General features: G+C 50.0%; 1 pseudogene; it reads left to right on the plus strand.

Moving 5' to 3' along the window:
* The first annotated feature begins 3,884 nt into the window (after positions 1-3,884).
* Positions 3,885-23,421, plus strand: LOC146768978 (uncharacterized; annotated as a pseudogene).
* The last annotated feature ends 461 nt before the right edge of the window (positions 23,422-23,882 follow it).

The following is a 23,882-nucleotide window of genomic DNA, read 5'->3' on the forward strand; positions in this document are numbered from 1 at the left end:
AGGGTGAGAGGAAGGGTGAGGGAAAGAGGGTGATGGAAAGGGAGGGAGAGGGGGAGGGGAGAGGGAGAGGGAGAAGGGAGAGGAAGAAGAGAAGGAAGTGGACAGGAGAGGGGAAGGAGACGGTGAAGGTAGAGGGTCAGGGATAGAGGAATGGTGAAAGGGGAGCGAGAGAGGGAGAGGGTGAGTGGAAGGGGAAGCGAGAAGTAGAGGGGATTGGAGAGGGGAAAGGGAGATGGGAGATGGGATGGGCGAGGGGAAGGGAAAGGGAGAGGGGAAGGGAGAGGGGCAGGGTGAAGAGAGAAAGGGAGAGGGGAAGGGGATGGGAGAGGGGAAGGGAGAAGGTGAAGGGAAGGGAGAGGATGAGGGTGAAGGGAAAGGGGAGAGGTGGAGGGAGAGGGAGAGGTGGAGAGAGAGGGGAAAGGAAAGGAAAGGAAAGGAAAGAGGAGGGCAAGAGGGAGGGGGACGGAGGGAGAGGGGAAAGGGTTAGGGTGAGGGAAAGTGAGAGGGTGCGGGTAATGGTAAGGTGAGAGGGGAAATGGTTAGGGAAAGTGAGAGGGTGAGTGAAAGGTAGGGAGAGAGAGGGGAAGAGAGAGGGGAAGGGAGAGGGTAAGGGGAATGGGAGGGAGAGGCGAGGTGGGGAGGATCAGGTGGATGGAGAGGGGAAGGGAGAAGGGGAGGGAAGGGGAATGGGGGGATGGAGAGGGAAGGAGTGAGGTGAGGGAAAGAGAGGGTGAGGGAAAGGGAGTGGGAGGGAAGAGGGAGGGGAAGGTAGAGGAAGAGGGTGAGGGAACGGAAGGTAGAGGGGAAGAAGATGGTGACGGTAAGGGGAGAGGGGGAGACGAAAGGGAAAGGGAGAGGAGGGAGGGAAAGGAGAGAGGTTGAGGGAGTGGGGAAAGGGTGAGGTTGAGGGAGAGGGAAAGGGAGAGGGGAAGGGAGAGGGGAAGGAGAAGGAAGGGAGAGGGAGATGGATAGGGGAAGGGAATGGGGGGTGGATAGGAGAAAGGGTGAGGGTGAGGCAGTGATAGGGAGAGGGAAAGGGGAAGTGGAAGTGGAAGGGAGAGGAAGAGGGTGAGGGAGAGTGAGGGTGAGGGAGAGGGTGAGGTGAAAGGAGTGAGGAAGCGAGAGGAGAAGGGAGAGGAAGAAGGGAGAGGAAGAGGGGAAGGGAGAGGGGAAGGGTGAAGAGAGGGGAAGGGAGAGAAAAAGGGAGAGGGGATGGGAGAGATGGAAAGGAGAGGGGGAGAGGAAAGGAAAAGAAAATGGTGAGGGGAAGAGAGAGGGTGAGGGGAGGGATGAGAGTGAAGAGAGGGGAAAAGAAAAGGGGAAGGGAAGGAAGAGGGAAAAATAAAGGGCATGGGGAGAGTGAGAGGGGAGAGAGAGGGGAAGGGAGAGGGGAGACGGGAAGGGAGAGGGCGAGGGAGAAGGGAAGATAGTGAAGGAAAGGGAGAGGGTGAGGGAGAGGGTGGGGGAAGGTAGAGGGAGGGGGAGAAAGAGGGAAAGGGTGATGAAGCAGGGAAGGAAAGGGAGAAAGGAAGTGAGAGGGGAAGGCAGGGGGATGGGAGAAGGCTGAAGAGAGGGGAAGTGAGAGAGGAAGGGAGAGGGTGAGGGGAAGGGGAGAGGAGGAGAACGAGAAAGGGGAGGGGAAACAGAGAGGGGGAGGGAGAGCTGGAGTGAGATGGAAGGAGAGGGAAAGGTAGAGGGGAAAGACAGAGGGGGAAGGGGAAGGGGAAGGAAGAGGGGGTGGCAGAGGTGGAGAGGGAAAGGGAGATGGAGGGGGAGAGGGAAAGGGAGAGGGAAAGCCGAAGGGAGAGGGTGGGGTGAGGGAGACCGAGAGGGGAAGGGGAAAGGAAGGGAAAGGGGGAGGGAAGGGGAGAGGGGGAGGGATAGGGAGAGAATGAGGGGAAAGGGAGAGAGGGTGTGGGGGAAGTGTGAGGGTGAGGGGAAGGGGAAGATAGAGGGGAAGGGTGCGAGGGAGAGGGGAAGGGAGAGGAGAAGGGAGAGGGAAAGGGACAGGAAGGGGAAGGGTGATGAGAGGGGAAGGGAGAGGGGAAAGGGAGAGGGAAAGGGAAAGAAAAGGGGGAGGGAGAGGAGAAAGGAGAGGGGAAGGGAGAAAGGAAGGGAGAGGGGAAGGGAGGGGCAATAGGAGGAGGATGAAGAGAGGGAAGGTAAGAGAGAAAGGGAGAGGGTGAGGGCAAGGGGACGGGAGAGGTAGAGGGGATTGGAGAGGGGAAGGGAGATGGGAAGGGAGAGGGAGAGGGAGAGGGAAAGGGGAAAGGGAGAGGGGAGGGGAAAGGGAGAGGGGAGGGGGAAGGGAGAGGTGAGGGTAAACAGAGAGGGGGAGATGGGGAGCGAGAGGTAGAGTGAGAGGGAAGGGAGAGGGGAAAGGGGAGGGGAAGGAAGAGGGGGAGAGTGGGGGAGGTGGAGAGGGGAAGGGTGTGATAAAGCAAGAGGGAGAGGGGAATGGCGATGAGAGGGGAAGGGAGAGGGGCAGGGAGAGGGGAAAGGGTGGGGCAAATGGAAAAAATGTGTGAGGGTGAGGGGAAGGAAGAGGGGAATGGGAGAGGGGGAGAGGAGGAGGGGAAACAGAGAGTTGGAGGAAGATGGGGAGGGGGGAGGGAGCGGTGGAGTGAGATGGGAAGGAAGAGGGGAAGGGAGAGGGAAAGAGAAAAGCAAGAGGGAGAAGGGGAGGGGAAGGAAGAGTCAGAGGGGGTGGGAGAGGTGAAGAGGGGAAAGGGTGAGGGAAAGTGAGAGGTTGTGGGAAAGGAAGAGGGAGGGAGAGAAGGGAAGTGGAAGGGTGAGGGGAAGGGAGAGGAAGCAGGAGAGGGTGAAAGAGAGGGGAAGGGAGAGGTGAAGAGACGGAGGGGGTTGGAAGAGGAGAGGGTGAGGGAAAGGGAGAGAGTGAGGGTGAGGGGAAGGAAGAGGGTGAGGGTGAGGGAAGGGAGAGGGGGAGGGGAAAGAGAGAGGAGTGTGGGAGGAGGAGAGGGTGTGGGAAAGGGGAAGGAAGAGGGATTGGTTGAGGGGTAGGGGAAGGGATGGGGAGAGGGTGAGTGGGAAGGGAGATGGGAAAGGAGAGGGAAAATCAAAGGGAGAGGGAAAGGGAAATAGGAAGGTAGGAGGAGATGGAGAGGACGAGGGAGAGGGTGAGGAAAAAGGGAGAGAGTGAGGGGAAGGGAGAGGGTGAGGGGAAGTGGGTGGGTGAGGGTGAGGGGAAGGGTAAGGGAGAGCGGAAGGAACAAAGGAAAGAAGAGGGAAAGGGAGAAGGGAAGTGGAAGGGGAAAGAAGAGGGGGAGGGGTGGGGGAGGTGGAGAGGGGAAGGGTGTGGGAAAGTGAGAGGGAGAGGGGAAGGGAGAGGGGAAGAGTGATGAGAGGGGAAGGGTAAGGGACAGGGAGAGAGGAAAGAGGGGAAATGGAAAGAAATGTGTGAGGGGAGGGGGAGAGCGGGTGAGGGGAATGATGAGGGTGAAGAGGGGGGAATGGAGAGGGAAAGAGAAGGGAGAGGGAAAGGGAAATGGTGCAGGCAAGGCATGGGGGTGAGGGTAAAGGGAAGGGTGAGGGGAAAGGTGAGGGAATGTGGGTGAATGAAAGGGAGGGAGAGGGGAGGGGGAGAGGGAAAGGCGAAGGGAGAGGAAGAAGAGAAGGGAGTGGACGGGAGAGGGGAAGGAGACGGTAAAGGAAGAGGGTTAGGGATAGAGGAATGGTGAAGGGGAAGCGAGAGAGGAAGGGAGAGGGTGAGTGGAAGGGGAAGGGAGAAGTAGAGGGAATTGGAGAGGGGAAAGGGAGATGGGAGATGGGATGGGTGAGGGGAAGGGAATGGGAGAGGGAATGGGGAAAGGGAGAGGGGAACAGAGAGGGTGGGTGGCGTGAGAGGGTAATGGAGAGGGAAAAAGAGAGGAAGAGGGGAAGGGAGAGGGGCAGGGTGAAAAGAGAGGAAGGGAGAGGGGAAGGGGACGGGAGAGGGGAAGGGAGAGGGTGAAGGGAAGGGAGAGGGTGAGGGTGAAGGGAAAGGGGAGAGGTGGAGGGAGAGGGAGAGGTGGAGGGAGATGGGAAAGGAAAGGAAAGAGGAGGGCAGGGGGAGGGAGAGGGAGGGAGAGGGGAAAGGGTTAGGGTGAGGGAAAGTGAGAGGGTGAGGGGAAAGGTAAGGGTAAGGTGAGAGGTGGAGGGAGAGGGGAAAGGGTTAGTGAAAGTGAGAGGGTGAGTGAAAGGTAGGGAGAGAGAGGTGGAAGAGGAGGGGAAGGGAGAGGGTAAGGGGAATTGGAGGGAGAGGCAAAGTGGGGAGGAACAGGTGGATGGAGAGGGGCAGGGAGCGGGGGAGGGAAAGGGAATGGGGGATGGAGAGGGAAGGTGTGAGGTGAGGGAAAGAGAGGGTGAGGGAAAGGGAGTGGGAGGGGAGAGGGGAAGGGAGAGGAAGAGGGTGAGGGAGCGGAAGGTAGAGGGGAAGAAGATGGTGACCGTAAGGGGAGGGGGCAGAAGAAAGGGAAAGGGAGAGGAGGGGGTGAAAGGAGAGAGGTTGAAGGAGTGGGGAAAGGGTGAGGTTGAGGGAATGGGAAAGGGAAAGGGAAAGGGAAAGGGAAAGGGAGAGGGGAAGGGAGAGGGGAGAGGGGACGGGGAAGGGGATAGAAGGGAGAGGGAGATGGATAGGGGAAGGGAATGGGGGATGGATAGGAGAAAGGGTGAGGGTGAGGCAGTGAGAGGGTGAGGGTGAGGGAAAGGGAGAGGAAAAGGGGAAATGGACGTGGAAGGGAGAGGAAGAGGATCAGGGAGAGTGGAAGGGGAAGGGAGAGGGTGAGGGAAAGGGAGAGAGTGAGGGTGAGGGTGAGGGAGAGGGTGAGGGTAAGGTAAAGGGAGCGAGGAAGCAAGAGGGGAAAGGAGAGGAAGAGGGGAAGGGAGAGGGAGAGGGGAAGGGTGAATAGAGGGGAAGGGAGAGAGAAAGGGAGAGAGCACGGGAGAGGGGAAGGGAGAGACGGAAGGGAGAGGGGGAGAGAGGATAGGAAAAGAAAATGGTGAGGGGAAGAGAGAGGGTGAGGGGTCGGATGAGGATGAAGAGAGGGAAAGGGAGATGGGAAGGGAAGGGAGAGGGAGAGGGAAAAAGAAAGGGCATGGGAGGGGAGCGAGAGGGGAGAGAGAGGGGAAGGGAGAGGGGGGAGAGGGAAAGGGAGAGGGCGAGGGAGAGGGAAGATAGTGAGGGAAAGGGAGAGGGTCAGGGAGAGGGTGAGGGGGGAGGGGAGGGAGAGGTAGAGTGGGAGGGAAGGGAGAGGGGAAAGGGGTAGTGGAAAGGCAGAGGGGGAAGGGGGAGGGGGAAGGAAGAGGGGGACGGGGTGGGAGAGGTGGAGAGGTGGAGAGGGGAAAGGGTGCCGGTGAGGGAGAGGGAGTGGGTGAGGGAAAGGGAGGGGGAAAGAGAGGGGTAGAAGGGAAGTGGAAGGGAGAGTGTGGGTTGACGGAGAGGGGATGGGGAAAAGGAGAGGAAAGTAGGAGAGGGGGAGGGAGAGAGGAGGAGGGAGTGGGAGGGAAAGGGATAGGGTGAGGGAAAGGGACAGAGGGTGTGGGGAAGGGTGAGGGGAAGGGGAAGGTAAAGGGGAAGGGTGTGAGGGAGAGGGGAAGGGAGAGGAGAAGGGAGAGGGGATGGGACAGGGAGGGGAAGAGTGAAGAGAGGGGAAGGGAGAGAGGGAGAGGGGAAGGGAGAGGGGAAGGGAGAGGGGAGAGGGGAAGGGAGAGGGAAAGGGAAAGGGAAAGAAAAGGGTGTGGACGGGAGAGGGGAAGGAGACGGTAAAGGAAGAGGGTTAGGCATAGAGGAATGGTGAAGGGGAAGCGAGAGAGGAAGGGAGAGGGTGAGTGGCAGGGGAAGGGACAAGTAGAGGGAATTGGAGAGGGGAAAGGGAGATGGGAGATGGGATGGGTGAGGGGAAGGGAATGGGAGAGGGAATGGGGAGAAGTAGAGGGAATTGGAGAGGGGTAAGGGAGAAGGAGGGAGAGGAAGAGGGCAAGGATGAAGGAGCAGGGAAGGGAGAAAGGAAGGGAGAGGGGAAGGGATGGGCAATAGGAGAAGGGTGAAGAGAGGGGAAGCGAGAAAGGGAGAGGGTGAGGGGTAGGGAGAGGTAGAGGTAGAGGGGATTGGAGAGGGGAAGGGAGATGGGATGGGAGAGGGAAAGGGGAAAGGGAGAGGGTGAGGGAAAACAGAGAGGGGGAGATGGGGTGGGAAGGGAGAGGTGGAGTGAGAGGGAGGGAAGAGGGAAAAGTAGAGGGGGAAGGGGAAGGCAGAGGGGAAAGGGGGAGGGGAATGAAGAGGGAAAGGGGTGGAGGTGGGAAAGGTGGAGAGGGGAAAGGGTACGGGTGAGGGAAAGTGAGAGGGTGAGGGTGGGGTGGGGGAAAGGGAGGGGGAGAGGGGAAGGGAGAAGGGAAGTGGAAGGGGGAAGGTGGGTTGAGGGAGAGGGGATAGGGAAAGGGAGAGGGAAGTAGGAGAGGGAGAGGGTGAGGGAAAGGGAGAGAGTGTGGGTGAGTTGAAGGGAAAGGAGGAGGGAAAGGATGAGGGAGCGGGGAAGGGAGAAAGGAAGGGAGAGGGGAAGGGATGGGCAATAGGAGAAGGGTGAAGGGAGGGGAAGCAATAGAGAAAGGGAGAGGGTGAGGGGAAGGGAGAGGTAGAGGGGATTGGGGATTGGAGAGGGGAAGGGAGAGGGAAAGGGAAAGGGGAAAGGGGAAGGGGAAAGGGAGAGGGTGAGGGAAAACAGAGAGGGGGAAATGGGGAGGGATGGGAGAGGTGGAGTGAAGGGGAAGGAAGAAGGAAAAGTAGAGGGGGAAGGGGAAGGAGAAGGGGAAAGGCAGAGGGGAAAGGGGCAGGGGAATGAAGAGGGGAAGGGGGAGGGGGTGGGAAAGGTGGAGAGGGGAAAGGGTACAGGTGAGGGAAAGTGAGAGGGGGAGGGTGGGGTGGAGGAAAGAGAGGGGGAGAGGGAAGGGAGAAGGGAAGTGGAAGGGGGAAGGTGGGTTGAGGGAGAGGGAGAGGGGATAGGGAAAGGGAGAGGAAAGTAGGAGAGGGTGAGGGAGAGGGGAAGAGGGGGAGGGAAGAGAGTGAGGGAAAGGGAGAGGGAGAGGGTGAGGGAAAGGGAGAGAGTGTGGGTGAGGTGAAGGGAAAGGAAGAGGGAGAGGGTGAGGGGGAGTGGAAGGACAAGGTAGAGGAGAAGGGAGCGAGGGAGAGGGGAACAGAGAGGAGAAGGTAGAGGAGAAGGTAGAGGAAGAGGGGATGGGAGAGGAAGAGGGGATGGAGAAGAGCGGGGAAGGGAGAGAGGAAGGGAGAGAGAAAGGGAGAGGGAGGGAGGGAGAGGGCAAGAGAGAGGGGAAGGGAGAGAGAAAGGGAAACAAAAGGGTGAGGGGGAGGGGGAGGGTAAGAGGAGAGGGGAGTGGGGAGGGTGGGGTGGAGGAAAGGGGTGAGGGAAAGTGAGAGGGTGAGGGAAAGGGAGGGGTAAAGGGAGAGGAAGAGAAAGAGAGGGAGAGGTAAAGGCAGTGGGTGAGGGAGAGGAAAAGGGAGAGAGCAAGGTTGAGAGGAAGGAAAATGGAGAGAGGGAGGGAGAGGGTGAGGGTAAGGGGACAGGAGAGGTAGAGGGGAAGGGTGAGGGTGAGGAGAAGAGGAGAGGGGAAAGGGAGAGGGAAAGGGAAGGAAAAGGGTGAGGGGAGGGAGGGGAGTGAGTGAGGGGAAGGGTGAGGGTGTGGGTTAGGGGATGGGTGAGGGTGAGGGTGAAGAGAGGGGAAGGGGAAGGAACGGTAGAGGGAAAGAGGAAGGGAGAGAGTGAGGGAAGGGAGAATGGAGAGGTGGGAGTGGGGAACAGGGAGAGGGTGCGGGAAAGGGGAAGGGCAACGTAGAGGGGAAAGGAGCGAGGGAGAGAAGAAGGGGAGGATAAGGGAGAGGGAAAGGGGAAGGGTGAAGAGAGGCTAAGGGAGAGGGAAAGGGAGAGGAGAGGGGTATGGGGGAGGAAGAGGGGGTGGGAGGGGAGGGGAAGAGGGGATGGGCGAAGAGAGGGGAAGGGACAGAGGAAGGGAGAGGGAAAGGGCAAGGGAGAGGGGAAAGGGAGAGGGAAGGGAGGGAGAGGGTAAGAGGAGAAGGGAGTGGGGAGGGAGAGGTGGAGGTGGAGGAGAGGGGTGAGGGAAAGTGAGAGGGTGAGGGTGAGGGAATGGGAGGGGTAAAGGGAGAGGAAGAGGGGGAGAGGGGGAGGGAAAGGCAGAGGGTGAGGGAGAGGGAGAGGGAAAGGGAGAGAGCAAGGGTGAGAGGAAGGGAAAGGGAGAGAGGAAGGGAGAGGGTGAGGGGAAGGGGACAGGAGAGGTAGAGGGGAAGGGTGAGGAGAACAGGCGAGGGGAAAGGAAAAGGGAGAGGGTGAGGGGAGAGGGTGAGGGTGAGCGGAGGGAGGGGAGTGGGTGAGGGGAAGGGAGAGGTTAAGGGGAAGGGAGAGGGTGAGGGGTATGGAGGAGGGAAGGGAGAGGGAAAGGAAGAAGGGAAGGTAGAGGGAGAGGGGAAGATGGAGGGAGAAGGGAAGGTGGAGGGTGAGGGTGAGGGTGAGGGTAGAGAGTGAGGGTAGAGAGGTGTGGTAAATATTTAATTACCGGTACTATTTTTTATGCGGTAAAGTCTAGTAAGAATAACTCAGTAAAAATAAGAGGCAGAATCCGTGGTATTAGAGGTTCTGAAAGGCTTTATTCCTCTACAAAGGAATTACAGTTCGAACCATAGGCTTCAAATTCCATCACCACGAGGGTTCAGGAAGGGAAGGCAATACATTATTGACAAGTAAAGGTATTTATATGAAAAGCATTACATTAAGACAGATGTAGGAGGCGTAACAGCTGATAATACAGATAATACTACACATACGTAATGAAAATAGGCGTAAACATAGGCGTAACTAGAAACGTCATTAAACATGATGTCACAAGTGGGTGGATCCATAAGAGAATCCTGCAATGTCAGCAGAAATATTTGGCAGAGATGCGCGCGTAGCCGCATGACGTGTGATTGACGTGCAACTAGAGGGTGAAGGGGACTTGACATTTAGCTCTATATGTGGAGACAGAAGTTTGAGGGGTCATGTCAACCTAATCCCAAATCATATCTAATATCTTATGTTTAAAGAACTGTATTATCCAAAAGGAAAAGTCTCTCGGGCGGAATCTATTCTATACTGACTGTTAGTGCGTGTACAAGCGTCTAAGTGTCTACATGAGATGCGAGGGGGCAGGAATCTTCCATGGTAACAGGGGCTATGAATTACTTGCATCAGGACAGTGAGGCCTGGCCCTTTGCTCGGTAGCTGGAAGAATGTTTACCTAAACTACTAGACAGGAATGCATCGGATGAGGAGCGGAGCAGATAATCTTGAAGGTGAAATACAGTTTTTGGCAGGCAACGGGCTGGATCAGGCACCGTTAGCCGCGCAGGGAGTAGGACAAAGTTCATGGATACAGATGCGGGCTCGGACTGGAGCTTTCAGAGGCAGAAAGCAGGAAAAGGCTTGATGGCAGAATTCAGGGCCTACTCGCCTGAACTGTAAAACGTGGAAAGTGAACCACATAAAGTCGGTGGCCTTTCATACTTAGGAACGGAATATCCGACTCAGTCATGGCGGATCTGAAAGAGGACATGTTGACGGTGGACGCACATGTATTTGCGTCTGCATAACTGGAACTGGAGGGAACATACATGTACTTGTAGCATGTACATGGAGCCGTTGGGGTCTAAGATAGGGGACATAACTGATCATAAAATTCATATTTCCTCATTCCCTCCTTGTCCCCTACGGACCCTCAGGAGATATCGATCTTCATCAATCCATCGATCTGTTCATATAGCATCATTTGTTCTTCTTTCTTCTTCCGGGATCTTGAACGAAAACTTGGATGCGGGATACACGAAGTGGCACACAGACCACAAATCGCTGGCCCACATTGTAGACATAAGCAGCAACTGAATAGTATGAGAAAGCCAATACCTAGGAAGGATAGGATCCTCCATCCCCAGGCTGACAACACGCTCCAGAACCAACCGGACCAAGTCCAGGTGCCTGGACTCTGGTGTATCTGGCTTACAATCTTATGAAGGCGAGTTATGGCTTTATATACTGACGGCGAGTTTTCTGGTATGAAAACACAGCAACTTGATCCGATGACCCTACAAGCTCCGCCCCTATCGGCCAGAATGACGTCAAGGACAAGACGATTTTGAAGCACAACAATCCGCATCGCAGACTGCTCCTCTGTTAAATTGCCTAGGGCGGAAGTAGTCTCATTCACTACTGCTTCAAGGGTTCTAGTTAATCTACGTATCAGTTTACTATTAGTGACTGTACCTATATAGGGAAAGAAACCTTTATTGAAATCTGTGTATTGCTCCCATGCCGTTTCAGTGTAATCGACAATCGGGAGATCTCTCTGCTGTCTATTGTGTACTAAATGGGTATTTCTGTGATAGTCAGGAGGGGCTAGGAAAACAGGTGGCAGAAGGAATGCTATGTAACAGGTACCATCCCAATCTAGAGGTAAACGTATATATGCAGTCTGGCCACATATGAAGTAGGAATGACGAGATGCTCTGAATGTAGACTTGCCTTGATCACTGAATTTTATCACAGTGGTACATTTACTATGGCCCAGGTGTATGGAACCATTCTTTCTTACACATAATTCACCTTTAACTGGAAATACTGACATAGCAGGCAAGATTGGTGTAGCTTCGGATTCAACATTCAGAATCATGAGGTTAAGTGTAAAGTTACCTAATCCATATACTTCATTTTCTAGATCAGTTCCTGTTCTTTTGGGAAGTCCCTCCTTGTTAGGGTAGCAGACTTTAAGCAAAACTAGGTTCAGGTTTCCCCATACCCAGTTGTCTTGATAAACTACGGAATTTGAATCTAGGGAATTAATCAAACTAAACCATGCTCCACAGGAGCCATTGTGTGTGAACGGATACGGAAAGAGAGGCAAAACTCCCTTATAGTTCTGATAGGGAGGGAGTCGGCCACATATCCAACAATTGGTAGCATTGCTGGTCTGATGGGAATGATGTAACATACTAATAAAAGTGTTGTTGCGCAGAGCAAATCTATAAGACAACTCATGCGGAGGTAGTTCGCTAAAAGAATGTTCAGCAGTAACATTGTAAGCACGCTTAGAAATAGGGTAATACATATGTAGCAATACACTAGAAATGATGATCAGAAAACTTAGAAAAAACAAAATTAATAATGTCATTATGCAGTGACTATGAAGCGATTTACAGTACGCATGTTTTTTAAGCTGTATCTGTCTATTTCTCTCTCTATTTCGGTCTAGAGGATACATGTCAGAGACAAATTCAACCGATTCACCTTGGAGAGGACTTAAACAATCAAATTGTCTGACTTGCTAGACCTGAGTTTCAGTTTATAGAGTTCGTTCTCCGACCTTTCAACCAAGGGGAGCTTTGAGTCTGTCTGTGAGGGAATACAGGGCTGAGTGTTCACATCGGACGGTAGTCCATAAAATTTCTTGATATGGCTCGAGTGCAACCACCCTTTACGTCCCTCAATCTTCACGGCTGTCCTTGTAGTCAGCAGTACGAGTTTGGGCGACTTCCACCTGGGCTCCAGCTGGGTCTTCCGGTCAAAATTCCTCACAAGAACCAGGTCACCTGGAACCACGTCATGGGGCTTCACCTCAATGTTATCGGGGAAAGCTGCAGCTACCTGTGAACGACAAGATTGTAGTGCAGACATCAAGGAAGCCAGGTAATCTGTCAGCATATTACAGTCAACATCAGTGATTTTACGAGGTATAGGCGTCCCCCACATATTTGGTGGTCTACCGAAGATCACCTCATAAGGGGATAGCCCTGTTCGAGAATGTGCTACCATTCTCATGTAAAAGAGCGCAACTGGTAAGGCTACTATCCAATCGACACCTTTTTCTCTACATATTTTGGACAATCTAATTTTCAGAGTTTGATTATGACGTTCCACGAGACCTGCTGCCTCGGGATGTCGGACACAGTGGAATTTCCATTGGTAACCTAACAGAAGTGAAACGTGTTTCATTAGTTCGGATGAGAAAGGCTGGCCGTTATCTGAGTATACAACACGTGGCAAACCATACCGTGGGAAGAATTCTCGAACTAGCTGTTTGGCAGTAGTCGGGGCAGTGTAATCTGAAACCGGGTAGGCTTCTGTCCAACGGGAAAGAGCACAAACAACTACAAGAACATATTTGAATCCTCGACATCGTTCCATCTGGATATAATCCATCTGGAGGACTTCAAAAGCGTGATCGGGAGGTTGGAATCCACCCTGCTCTACGGGAATGCTTTTACCTGGATTAAACTCACAACATATCATACAGGTACGTACTTTCTGTTTGGCTGCTGCTCGCAAGTGTTTGTTGAACCAAATGTGTTGAATACTGTCTAGCATAGCTTTTTCTCCTAGGTGCGCTGGACTATGTATTGTGTTAATGATGACTTGAACCATGGAGTCGGGAAGAAACCATATAGATTTTTCCTTCGTCATCCATCCGTGATCCATTTGGATCCCTCCTAATTCAGTCCATTTCTTTATTTCTTCTGATGTAGCATGTGTCTGTATGTCAATTACATCAAGGGCGGGATCCTTAACTGTCATGCAATGTGTTGGTGTCGGAACTATTGTCTTTGTCGTGTCAGTTGTATGAGTCTGATTCTGAGCAGTCTGTTTAGCTGTTCTGTCAGCTAGGTCGTTACCCTGAGAAATGATGTCGGTAACCTTTGTATGAGCTTTGCATTTCATAATCGATATTGCAGTAGGTAGATGAATTGCGTCTAATAGAGCTTGAATGAGGGGTCCGTGTTGGATGTGGGCACCGTGAGAAGTTAAATAACCTCTCTCTCGCCATAGTACGCCGAAGTCATGGACGACTCCGAATGCATAACGTGAATCTGTGTATATGTTGACTTTCTTATTTTTTGCTTGAATACAGGCTTGTGTCAGAGCGATGAGCTCTGCTGCTTGAGCTGACAAAGTGTTAATACAATTCGTTTCAATGACTTCAGTGTCTGTTGTGACTGCGTAAGCGGCCACTAACTCTCCTGTACTTGTTCTCATACATGAACCATCTACATACAATGTTAGGTCCGGATCTGATAAGGGGATGTCTGTCAAGTCTTGTCTGGGTTTCGTCGTGATAGTAATGACTTCAATACAATCATGTGCTAATGGATCTTTTCCGTTTACTGGCAAAAGTGTGGCAGGATTTAATGTATTACAACGTCTGATTTCTATGTGTGGCTGAAACAATGTTAATTCATAACCGGTGAGTCTTGCTATAGTCAAGTGTTGTGTTTGTGTGCGGTTCAAGAGAACCTCTACTGCGTGTGGTACTTGTACTGTTAATTGATGTCCTAACACTATGGCATCGCTTTGTCTGATTGCTAAAGCTGTTGCTGCCACTGATTTCAGGCACGCAGGAAGAGCCTGAGCGACGGGATCCAATGTACTGGAAAAATAAGCACATGGTTTGTGTGATCCTGCTTGTTCCTGAGTGAGTACTGACAAGGCAGTACCTTCGCGTTCTGTAACAAAGAGTGTAAAAGGCTTACTGTAACATGGTGTTGCCAAAACAGGTGCTTGGCATAAAGTTTTCTTTAAGCTTTCAAAGGCATGTGTATGTTCTTGAGTCCAAGGGAGGACAGTCGATGTGGCTGCCTCCTGTGTTGTCAACTGAATGAGTGGTTTTGCTAGAAATGCATATTGAGGGATCCACTGCCTACAGTATGAAGTGAGGCCTATAAAAGCCCGCACCTCCTTTTGTGTTTTGGGTGGTGGCATGTTAGCAATTAACTGGATGCGATCGGGTGTAAGCTGTCTTCCCTCCTTGGACAGCAAGTGCCCAAGGTAAACAACTTGCTGGACACAGAATTGCAGCTTAGAAGGGGACACCTTGTGCCCCTTGTCAGCCAGAAATTGTAAAACCGTCAGTGACGCTTTTTCACATTCAGGTTCGCTTCGGGCGGTGATCAGCAGATCATCGACATATTGAAGCAAGGCAGTGTTAACTGGCATGTGGATACTGTCAAGTTCTCGTTTCAGTGCTTGGCTATAGATGCTGGGGCTTTCTGTGAATCCTTGAGGTGCGCGTGTGAATTTAAAACTTCGTCCATTTAAACTGAAACCGAACAAATATTGACTTTCCGGATCTATTGGGACGCTAAAGAAAGCATTCTTGAGATCAATTACAGTAAAGAACGTTGCTTCTGAATCAATAGCTGTTAATAATGAAGAGATATCTGGGACCACAGGGTATTGTGGTACAATACATTTATTTAATTCGCGCAGATCAATAACTAATCGATATACTGGTGGTGTTTTTGGATCCGTTCTTTTAAGAATCGGAATTATCGGGGAATTACATATATTGGAGTCGGTTTCCACAACCATTCCTTGTGCAATGAGCTCGTCAATGATTTGCAGTAAAGCCACAACAGCATCAGGTGGTAACTTGTATTGTCGCATTCGTGGTAATACCACTCCTGTTTTTAGTGTAACTCGATATGGTGTAATGTTCATGCAACCAACATCAGTGGGGCCTTGTGCCCATAAATGTGTAGGTAAATTCTGCAGCCGGTGATCCATGTCTCTGGACACGTAGTGACCTTTGAAGTCACGTAGAAATAATCGTACTCCTTCCGGAGAACAACATATTATAGCTCCTAGAGCTTTCAATGTTTTTATACCTAACAAGTTTTCTGGACATGATTTAGTAAGCAATAAATCTGTAGTTCGTGTCAATGGACCAACCGTAAGTGGTAGGGGTTGCGATACTTCATTAATGATAGGCTTTCCTGAGAATCCAAGGGAAATATTCTGTGAGCCTGAGAGGGGTGCCCCTGGAACTTCACTGCGTCGTATAGTTGTTCTGCTTGCCCCTGTATCAAGTAAAAACTTTCTGTCTTCCCCTAATAGTTCACTATGTACATAAGGTCCCTCTTGATCTACAGGAACCTCGATAAGGGGTAAGCCAACTTCCCTCTCTAGGCTATTTCATGTGTATCGCTGATAATCGGGATAATCAGTTTGTGCATACTGGTACATCTGCTGTGTCGTTGCTTGTGTTGCAGCAATAGGCTGCGCTTGTGGTGTTGCTACGGTCTGTTGCGGAGCTGGCCTAGATTGTGCATGCTGAGGGATTTGTTGTTGATTCTGATCCTGTCTAGGTGGACGTGGTCTTTCCTGGGTTCTACCCGTGGCGATATTATGTTTCAGAACTGGACAATCGTGTATATAATGACCTTGTTGTTTACAATAGTTGCATGTCCCTTTCGTCGGACCTGCGGAATCACCCTTTTTATGACCATCAGCTGGAACTGACTGAGCCACAAGCATTTTCATTTTCGTGTCTTTCATACGTCTTTGTTCATGTTCTTGTTCTTCTCTAATTCTATTGTGGTGATATTGTAACATCTGTAACATCTGTGACGGGGTGTTACCTTGCCAGGTACTCTCAAATTTCAATACTCTATTCTTAACTTGTGGTAGGGAATTTTCAACTAATTTTGTCACAAACAGATGTGGATATGACTCGCTACTTGCTTTTATGCCACTATTAATACCAAAACATTTTTCAAATCGGGAATAGAAATCACTAGTGTCTTCATCTTGCTTTTGCTTACAGGCTGAGATTGCACCCCAGTCCTCCTTTTTCGTAGTTAATAAACGTGGCAGTACCTGCACTAGTAATCCTGGTAGTGCTGTAGTCTTTTCCCCAAGCCCTGATCCTGCAGCTCGGGCCTTTTCTTCGTTTTCTAATGCTGTCCAATCTATCTTTTGGTCTCCCACCTCCCATTCCTTTTCTTTGAGTTTCTCGTAAACACCGGCAGGCATTAATACTTTCAATATTTTCATAATGTCGGGGTAGGTATACTCTCCCATGAGTAACATGTCTTTTATCTCACGGTGGAAACCTGCTGGATCCTTGTCATGGCTGGGTACTACTTTCTTCATTTCTAATAATTCAATTTTAGTTATAGGCGTGTACACAAACACGCGTGTAAAATTATTGTCTTCACCTCTTATTGGGTGTACTTCGCGTAAGGGATTCTGTCTATCTATATGATTCATCTTTCTTCCCATAGTGGGAACTGGAACATGTTCTGGGCATACGAAAACTATATACTGGTTTCGAAATTCTAGAATTTCTTTAATTAAATCAGTACCTGAACCTCTCCATTTATTCGTGAGTAATTCTGTCAATATGTCAGGTAGGGGTCCAGGATCGGAGTGTTGGCTTTTATATAATATAAGGAGGTGTTGAATCATGTATATACCAGCTAAACGTTGTTCGTCTGGGGCAAGGTTCAGAAACGTGTGTGCTAGTGCATCATCACTGTATTTGCCGGGACTGTCAGCCCATTGTACTGCTGACCTGGCTAATTCTTGTTCATCCATGGAATCGAGCATATGGTACCCCCTTCGGTCTCGGAGTAGTTTATCAGCAGCTTGGAATAGGTGTTCAGGAGATCTTGTATTTAACATAGGGGCTTGAAAATTTCTGTTACATTCTGGACGTATCGGATGTATCGGACCATTAAACCATCTGGTATTATTAAAAGATCTTCCTTTACCTACATAAGCCATTGTCTCTAAGTGTCCTGTGTGCATTTCTGATTCTTCGTCCTCCTCTCCCTCTGATTCATGTTGGTCTGTCTCTAATCTTTCTTTATGTATTCGTTCTACTTCTTTGCGGATCTTTCGGCACATAACTACTATACATGTCTGTTTATCGTGTTTCCCTTCTGATATATTCTGACCCCATTTGGTAAGTACTTGTATTTCCTTCTGCTCTACCTCAGGCCTGTCTTGGTTTCTGATCACACAGTTTATGAAGAAGCGTAACAGTTGTCTCTGTACATCCACTTTCTGGTATTCCATGGCTTCGTCAATACTCTCAGGGCCTCGCCCTGATTGGACAAAGTGGTATATATTATCTAAATGTGCCACCATTCCTGGTAGCGTCGCTAAATACCTTGAAGCTCGTCGTATACGTAGTGATGACAGCAGCATACCGTCCCGTCTACCGGGCACAGGATCATATCTACAATCCACTAGATGCTCTTTAAACATGTCGGAAGTTGCTAGTTGGGGTGTACGTTCGTATGCTAAATCTCTAAGGGATAATTTATTTCCTCGGGGTGGCGTGGCAAAAATTTCTGTCGTACCTCCTGTCGCACCGTCTGAGGTGCTAGGCACGAAAGGATTTGTTGGATGTAAGATAGGAACTGTAGATGTAGGAAAAGCGGTAGAAACAGATGGACCTGTGGGAATGTGCATAGGAGTTTGTTGTTGCGGGGATACAGACGGATGATCTTGGCGTTGAGCACCATCGGTGGGCGGTGTGTGTGGCGGAGCATTAGCATATTCAGGAGCTACATCGTCTAAATAGGAAGAGAGGAAAACGTCTTTTGCTGTTTTGGGATGTGCTTTTATCGGGAGTAATGGAGGTGTCAAGCCTTTTGGTATTTCCGGGGTGGCCTGAGGTAACCCTTCGGCCAGAAGAGGATACATACCATTCATAAGAGTGTTTCGTTGTCTATCTACTTGTTCTGTTTTTACTCGGGTACCTTCCTCAATTAATATATTTTCTCGGGCTTTATTTGAATTCTCCCTACTTTTCTCTTCCTGTCTGAGCGCTTTTTCTGTACGTCTATATGATTCTTTACGCCATAATTCAATGGCATCTTTCTGTGACTGTCTGGTTTTCTTTTTCCATAATACTTCTTCTACTCTCATGATGCAATCTGCATCCCAGGTCCCAGCTGCGGGCCATCTCTGACTTTCTAGTAAATCTTTGGTGTAGTCCACCCATAAATCAAGAAATAATACGGCATCTAGGCCATGTTTATGATACATAAAGTACCCTGGAGTGTCCCTAGGTGGAATGGGAACAGCTTCTTCGAGTACCCCTTTTCTGGTTTTGATCTGTCTTAATTTTGAAAAGAGCGGCATTTTTAGACCTTATTACTTAATCTTGAACACACTTAATACAATAAACACAATAATGAACAATCATTCACACCACAATATGTAGAACGTATTAAACAATTTAACATTTAACAGTTTAACGAACGATGATAACTAATAGGAAACTAGTTACTGACATAATACTAACACTAAATAATACTGAATTATATGCAAGACATACTAGATATATTGCTAAACAGTACAGATACACTGCTGAAACAGTGCAGACCGGATTTGTGTACCCAAACCCGTCTTGACCGGCACAACCTATGTGCACGTCTGAATGCCTCCCCGGCAACGGTACTCACCGGGTAGCACGGAACGGAAGGCCTCTGAACTGAACTGAACTGGACCGGACTGGACTCGACTCGGCTGGACTCGGAACTTCAGAACCTGGTGGGCCTCTGTATACCTCGGATCTTGCTCTCTCAGCTAGGCTCTGGTCGGGATACTTCGCACTTCTCACCGCCTCGTCTGGGTGTTGATCGCAGCCTCAGTCGCCCCCGCTTGGCCGGAGGGAGATACAGGAAATCCTGCAGGTACGCGTTTTTGTCTGTTCAGCTGTGGCAGGAGACCGGGCCTGCAACGCACCTCCGGCGCGTGAGATGAGAAAGTGTCCCTGTTCGGGCGCCAATTTCTGTGGTAAATATTTAATTACCGGTACTATTTTTTATGCGGTAAAGTCTAGTAAGAATAACTCAGTAAAAATAAGAGGCAGAATCCGTGGTATTAGAGGTTCTGAAAGGCTTTATTCCTCTACAAAGGAATTACAGTTCGAACCATAGGCTTCAAATTCCATCACCACGAGGGTTCAGGAAGGGAAGGCAATACATTATTGACAAGTAAAGGTATTTATATGAAAAGCATTACATTAAGACAGATGCAAGAGGCGTAACAGCTGATAATACAGATAATACTACACATACGTAATGAAAATAGGCGTAAACATAGGCGTAACTAGAAACGTCATTAAACATGATGTCACAAGTGGGTGGATCCATAAGAGAATCCTGCAATGTCAGCAGAAATATTTGGCAGAGATGCGCGCGTAGCCGCATGACGTGTGATTGACGTGCAACTAGAGGGTGAAGGGGACTTGACATTTAGCTCTATATGTGGAGACAGAAGTCTGAGGGGTCATGTCAACCTAATCCCAAATCATATCTAATATCTTATGTTTAAAGAACTGTATTATCCAAAAGGAAAAGTCTCTCGGGCGGAATCTATTCTATACTGACTGTTAGTGCGTGTACAAGCGTCTAAGTGTCTACATGAGATGCGAGGGGGCAGGAATCTTCCATGGTAACAGGGGCTATGAATTACTTGCATCAGGACAGTGAGGCCTGGCCCTTTGCTCGGTAGCTGGAAGAATGTTTACCTAAACTACTAGACAGGAATGCATCGGATGAGGAGCGGAGCAGATAATCTTGAAGGTGAAATACAGTTTTTGGCAGGCAACGGGCTGGATCAGGCACCGTTAGCCGCGCAGGGAGTAGGACAAAGTTCATGGATACAGATGCGGGCTCGGACTGGAGCTTTCAGAGGCAGAAAGCAGGAAAAGGCTTGATGGCAGAATTCAGGGCCTACTCGCCTGAACTGTAAAACGTGGAAAGTGAACCACATAAAGTCGGTGGCCTTTCATACTTAGGAACGGAATATCCGACTCAGTCATGGCGGATCTGAAAGAGGACATGTTGACGGTGGACGCACATGTATTTGCGTCTTCATAACTGGAACTGGAGGGAACATACATGTACTTGTAGCATGTACATGGAGCCGTTGGGGTCTAAGATAGGGGACATAACTGATCATAAAATTCATATTTCCTCAGAGGCAAGGGGAAGAGAGGGAAGATTGAGGGGAAGGTTGATGGAGAGGGGAGGGGAAGGGAGAGGGTGAGGGGAAGGGGAAAGGGAGGGTGAGGGAAAGGGGAAGGGAGAGGGTGAGGGAATGGGAGGGTGAGGGAGAGGCAGAGGGGAAGGGAGGGGGAATTGGGAGGTGAAGGGAAGAGATAGGGAGAGGGGAAGGGAAATGGAAAGGTTGAGGGTGAAGGGAAGGGAGAGTAAGAGGAGAAGGGTGAGAAGGGTGAGAAGGGGAAGGGAAGGGAGAAGGTGGAGGGTTGAGGGAGAGGGGAACGAGGAGGGTGAGGGTGCATGGTCGGGGTAGAGAGGGAAGAGAGGAAAGGGGAAGTGTGAGGGTAAGGGAAGGGTGAGGGGAAGAAGGGAGAGGAGAAGAGAAGTGAGTAAAGGGTGAGGTGAAGAAGGGAGAGGGAAGAGAATGGGAGGGTAGGGAGAGCAGGGAAGGGAGTAGGGGTGGAAGATGAGGAGGAGGGAGAGGTGAGAAGGGAAGGGTAGGTGAGAAGATGGGGAGGGAAGAGAAGAGATGGAAGCGAAGGGAACGAAACGGAAGTTGATCGGAAGAGAGGGGAAATGGAGTTTCAAGCCAGTTTCAAGTCCGTTTCAAGTCAGTTTCAAGTTTGGTTTCAGTTTGGTTTCAAGTTTGGTTTCAGTTTGGTTTCAAGTTTGGTTTCAGTTTGGTTTCAAGTTCGGTTTTCAGTTCAGTTTTCGTTTGGTTTATAAGACTCACCTTGTCCCTTTAGACCCATCCCCACCCACTTCTTTTTTGGAGCCTGATAGGCCCCTGCTGCTTCCGCCTCTTGCGGGCCTCAGCTCCAGCTGCCAGCAGTGGTCCTCCCTGTCCGGTGCTCATGAGTGCAATGCTGCGGCTGCCTGGTTACCAGCATTTTATACCAAGGACACGTCACAATAGAGACTTTTCAACGTGTCATCATACATCACTGGTTTATGGGCGATTGTGTCTTTCAGTGTAAGGGGGAGGGAGCAGGCGAGACACGGTTTTAAATACATTTCCTGAAAAAAAGCAAAAACCTATTCAGTCACAAAAATAATCCTGCGATGAACCTCAAGATCTCATCCTACGCGACATTCTTCCCCATCAGTGGCCTCTGCTTGTCTCTGCTGCAGCGGCGGCCTTCCCTCTGCACTTAGCTCCGACCAAGTGACATCACATTGGAGGGCCCGGCCTGTCATAGGTGTTTCATTCACAGGATTCTGCTGCTGGTGCTAGCGCGGACCTCTTGACATCACAATGGAGGGCCTGGCCTGTCAGAGGTGTTCCATTCACAGGATTCTGCTGCAGGTGCTAGTGCGGAACTCGTGACATCACATTGGAGGGCCTTGCACATCACAGGGGTTCCATTCACAGGATTCTGCTGCTGGTGCCAGCGCTTACCTCGTGACATCACAATGGAGGGCCAGTCACAGGTGTTCCATTCACAGGATTCTGCTGCTGGTGCTGCTGGGAAGGCGGCGACCTAAGGCTGATTGTCACAACTTGCTTGCACGCACACATCCATCCTAACACGTGCGCAGACACTTACACAGGGGTGTCACTCCGGAGTATACGAATACTCATTTTGGCATATCACCCCCCCCCCCCCCATGAGCTGCGAGGGCTTACATCGTCTTTAGAGAGGGCAGGAGAGGAGGAGGGGGAGTAGCCATAAGCCTAAAGGACTGCTTTGACTTCGTTATTATGCATCTAGATAACTTTGAGGGAGTTCAGATCCTAGGTTTCTCCTTGAGGGAGCGGAAGGGCAGCTCTCTTTCTGGAATACTGTGCTCCTGTCCTCCAGGCTATGCCATTTTTTTGTGCAATTCTCCTCTGTTTATGACTCAAATTTGGGCCTCTCACACTCCCAACTTTTTTATTCTTTTGATTTTAATATTTGGGCGGATGAGACAGTGCAATACTCGAAGGACCGACAGGGTTCCTGTGAAGTGCTGGAGTACAGCAACTTGTGCCTGGGCCCACCCATCAGGAAAGGCATACACTGGACCTTAGTTTTGCATAGGGAGATCTTATCTCCGTGGGGGGGGGTTACTCCTCTGAGTTAGTCAGACCAGAAGGGTGGCCTTCTATATCAAGTGTCCAAAGTATTTAACTCCAGGCTGGGGGTCTACAAAGCCAGTTCCTCGTAGAGCATGGGCCAAACTGGCCCACATAGTGGAAACGAATACCTTTAATCTGGGAGCAGGCTTTGGTAGTATAGTGTGAGGTCGAAGACAACTACAATGCTTTACAATGGAGGATTACAGAGGCTCTAGATAAAGCAACATCTCTTAAAGGGGTCAAAGCCTGCTTAAGACCTTCTGCGCCTTGGCATACCTAGACTTTAAAACAGGCTAAATTGGCTTGTAAAAAGCGTAAGAGAAAATGGCACATGTCTTATTTAGTTGAGTATAAACAACAATTAAAGTCTGCCTTAAACAGCTATGAAAATATGTGTGCAAAGCTTAAGAGGAATACCATGCCCAAGCCATTCTAGGAGCTTCAAATAGCACGAAAAAGATATTTGATATTGCTAGTGAGTTATCTGACCCAGAGTGCACTAAGCAGGCCATTAGGCCTTCTCAGACTTTATGTGACACTTTATCGATTTTTCTTGACAATAAGCTCCAGAACATTATTTTCCATATAAATCTTCCCAGATCCCCTTTGTTCTTTTCACAGGCGGGGGATGCCACTTTGGACAAAATTATTGCAACCTGTACTAATAAACTTGAATCCTTCGAAATGTTGACCGAGGAAGTTTAGGGCAGCAGCGATGTCCATCTCTTCGGGCTCTTTACTAGACCCATTACCTCCAAAAGCCTGGAAACTGTTAGCAGATTGTGTGTTTCCATCACTCGTAAACATTTGAAATCACCTTTGGAAATGAGCCAAGTTACAAGTGCCTTGAAAAGAGCACTAATAACTCCTATTAAAAAAAACCTCAGTGGACCTGTCTGACCTTAGCAACTACAGGCCTATATCTCAGCTGCCTTTCCCAGTTAAAATTCTTGAACGATATGTCAGCAAGAACTTATCGGCATATCTGGACGTCCTCGCCCTCTTAGAGGAAGTACAATCTGCCTTCAGGCCACTCATGGCACCAAATCCGCATTAGTTCTGGCTTTGGATGAGTCGTGGATCAGGGTCAAATGGCAGCATTGGTGCTACTTGATCTCTCAGCCACCTTTGACACAGTTAACCACAAGATACTCATTTCCGGATCATGGGAGATCGGGTAGGTGGGCGAGTGCTTGACTGGATCCAAACTTATCTAACAGATAGAATGTAAGCTACATCGCTCACCCCTTTTCGCTCCATGTTTAAATCAGTAGAGCATGAAGTGCCCCGGGTCTCAGCACTAAGATCAGTTCCTTTCAATATATATCTGCGCCCGCTTGCAGCTCCTATTAGATCTTAGTGTATCAACTTTGTCAACTCCGCAGATTACAAACAGCTGATCCTCTCTTTGGATAACTCTCAGTCAGAGCTACTGGACTTGTTTCACAACTGCCTAAGAGATTTTGGGAATCGGCTGAGCAGCAACTCCTTAAAGTTTAATGTAGACAAAACATGAGATTCTTTGCTGCTCGACTGATAAGCCAGACGTCTTTCTAATTTCCATCCTTGGTCGAACAGTGTCAGCCTGGCAGTGTCATCCACGGTCCATAATTTAGGGTTCTACTCTGACAACAATTTATCCTTGGAGCCCCATGTTAACAAGGCTGATGTGACCTTTTTTGCCCTGCTCCGCACTCTTAGTAAAAGCTTACCTATTTTACCACCATCTGCAAGGGTATTTGTAGAACCGTGTATGATCCTGAGCTGACTTGACTATTGTAATACTTTTTTGTTAGGCGCCCCAGAATTCCTAGTCAAAAGACTCTATCGAGTATAAGCGAAGGCCACTAATCCTTTTTAATAGGAGTCATTAGTGCTCTTTTCAAGGCGCTTGTAACTTGGCTCATTTCCAAAGGTGATTTCAAATGTTTACGAGTGATGGAAACACACAATCTGCTAACAGTTTCCAGGCTTTTG

This window comes from Triturus cristatus, unplaced genomic scaffold (assembly GCF_964204655.1).
Source record: "Triturus cristatus unplaced genomic scaffold, aTriCri1.1 SCAFFOLD_542, whole genome shotgun sequence".
In the NCBI taxonomy this organism is placed as follows: Eukaryota; Metazoa; Chordata; class Amphibia; order Caudata; family Salamandridae; genus Triturus; species Triturus cristatus.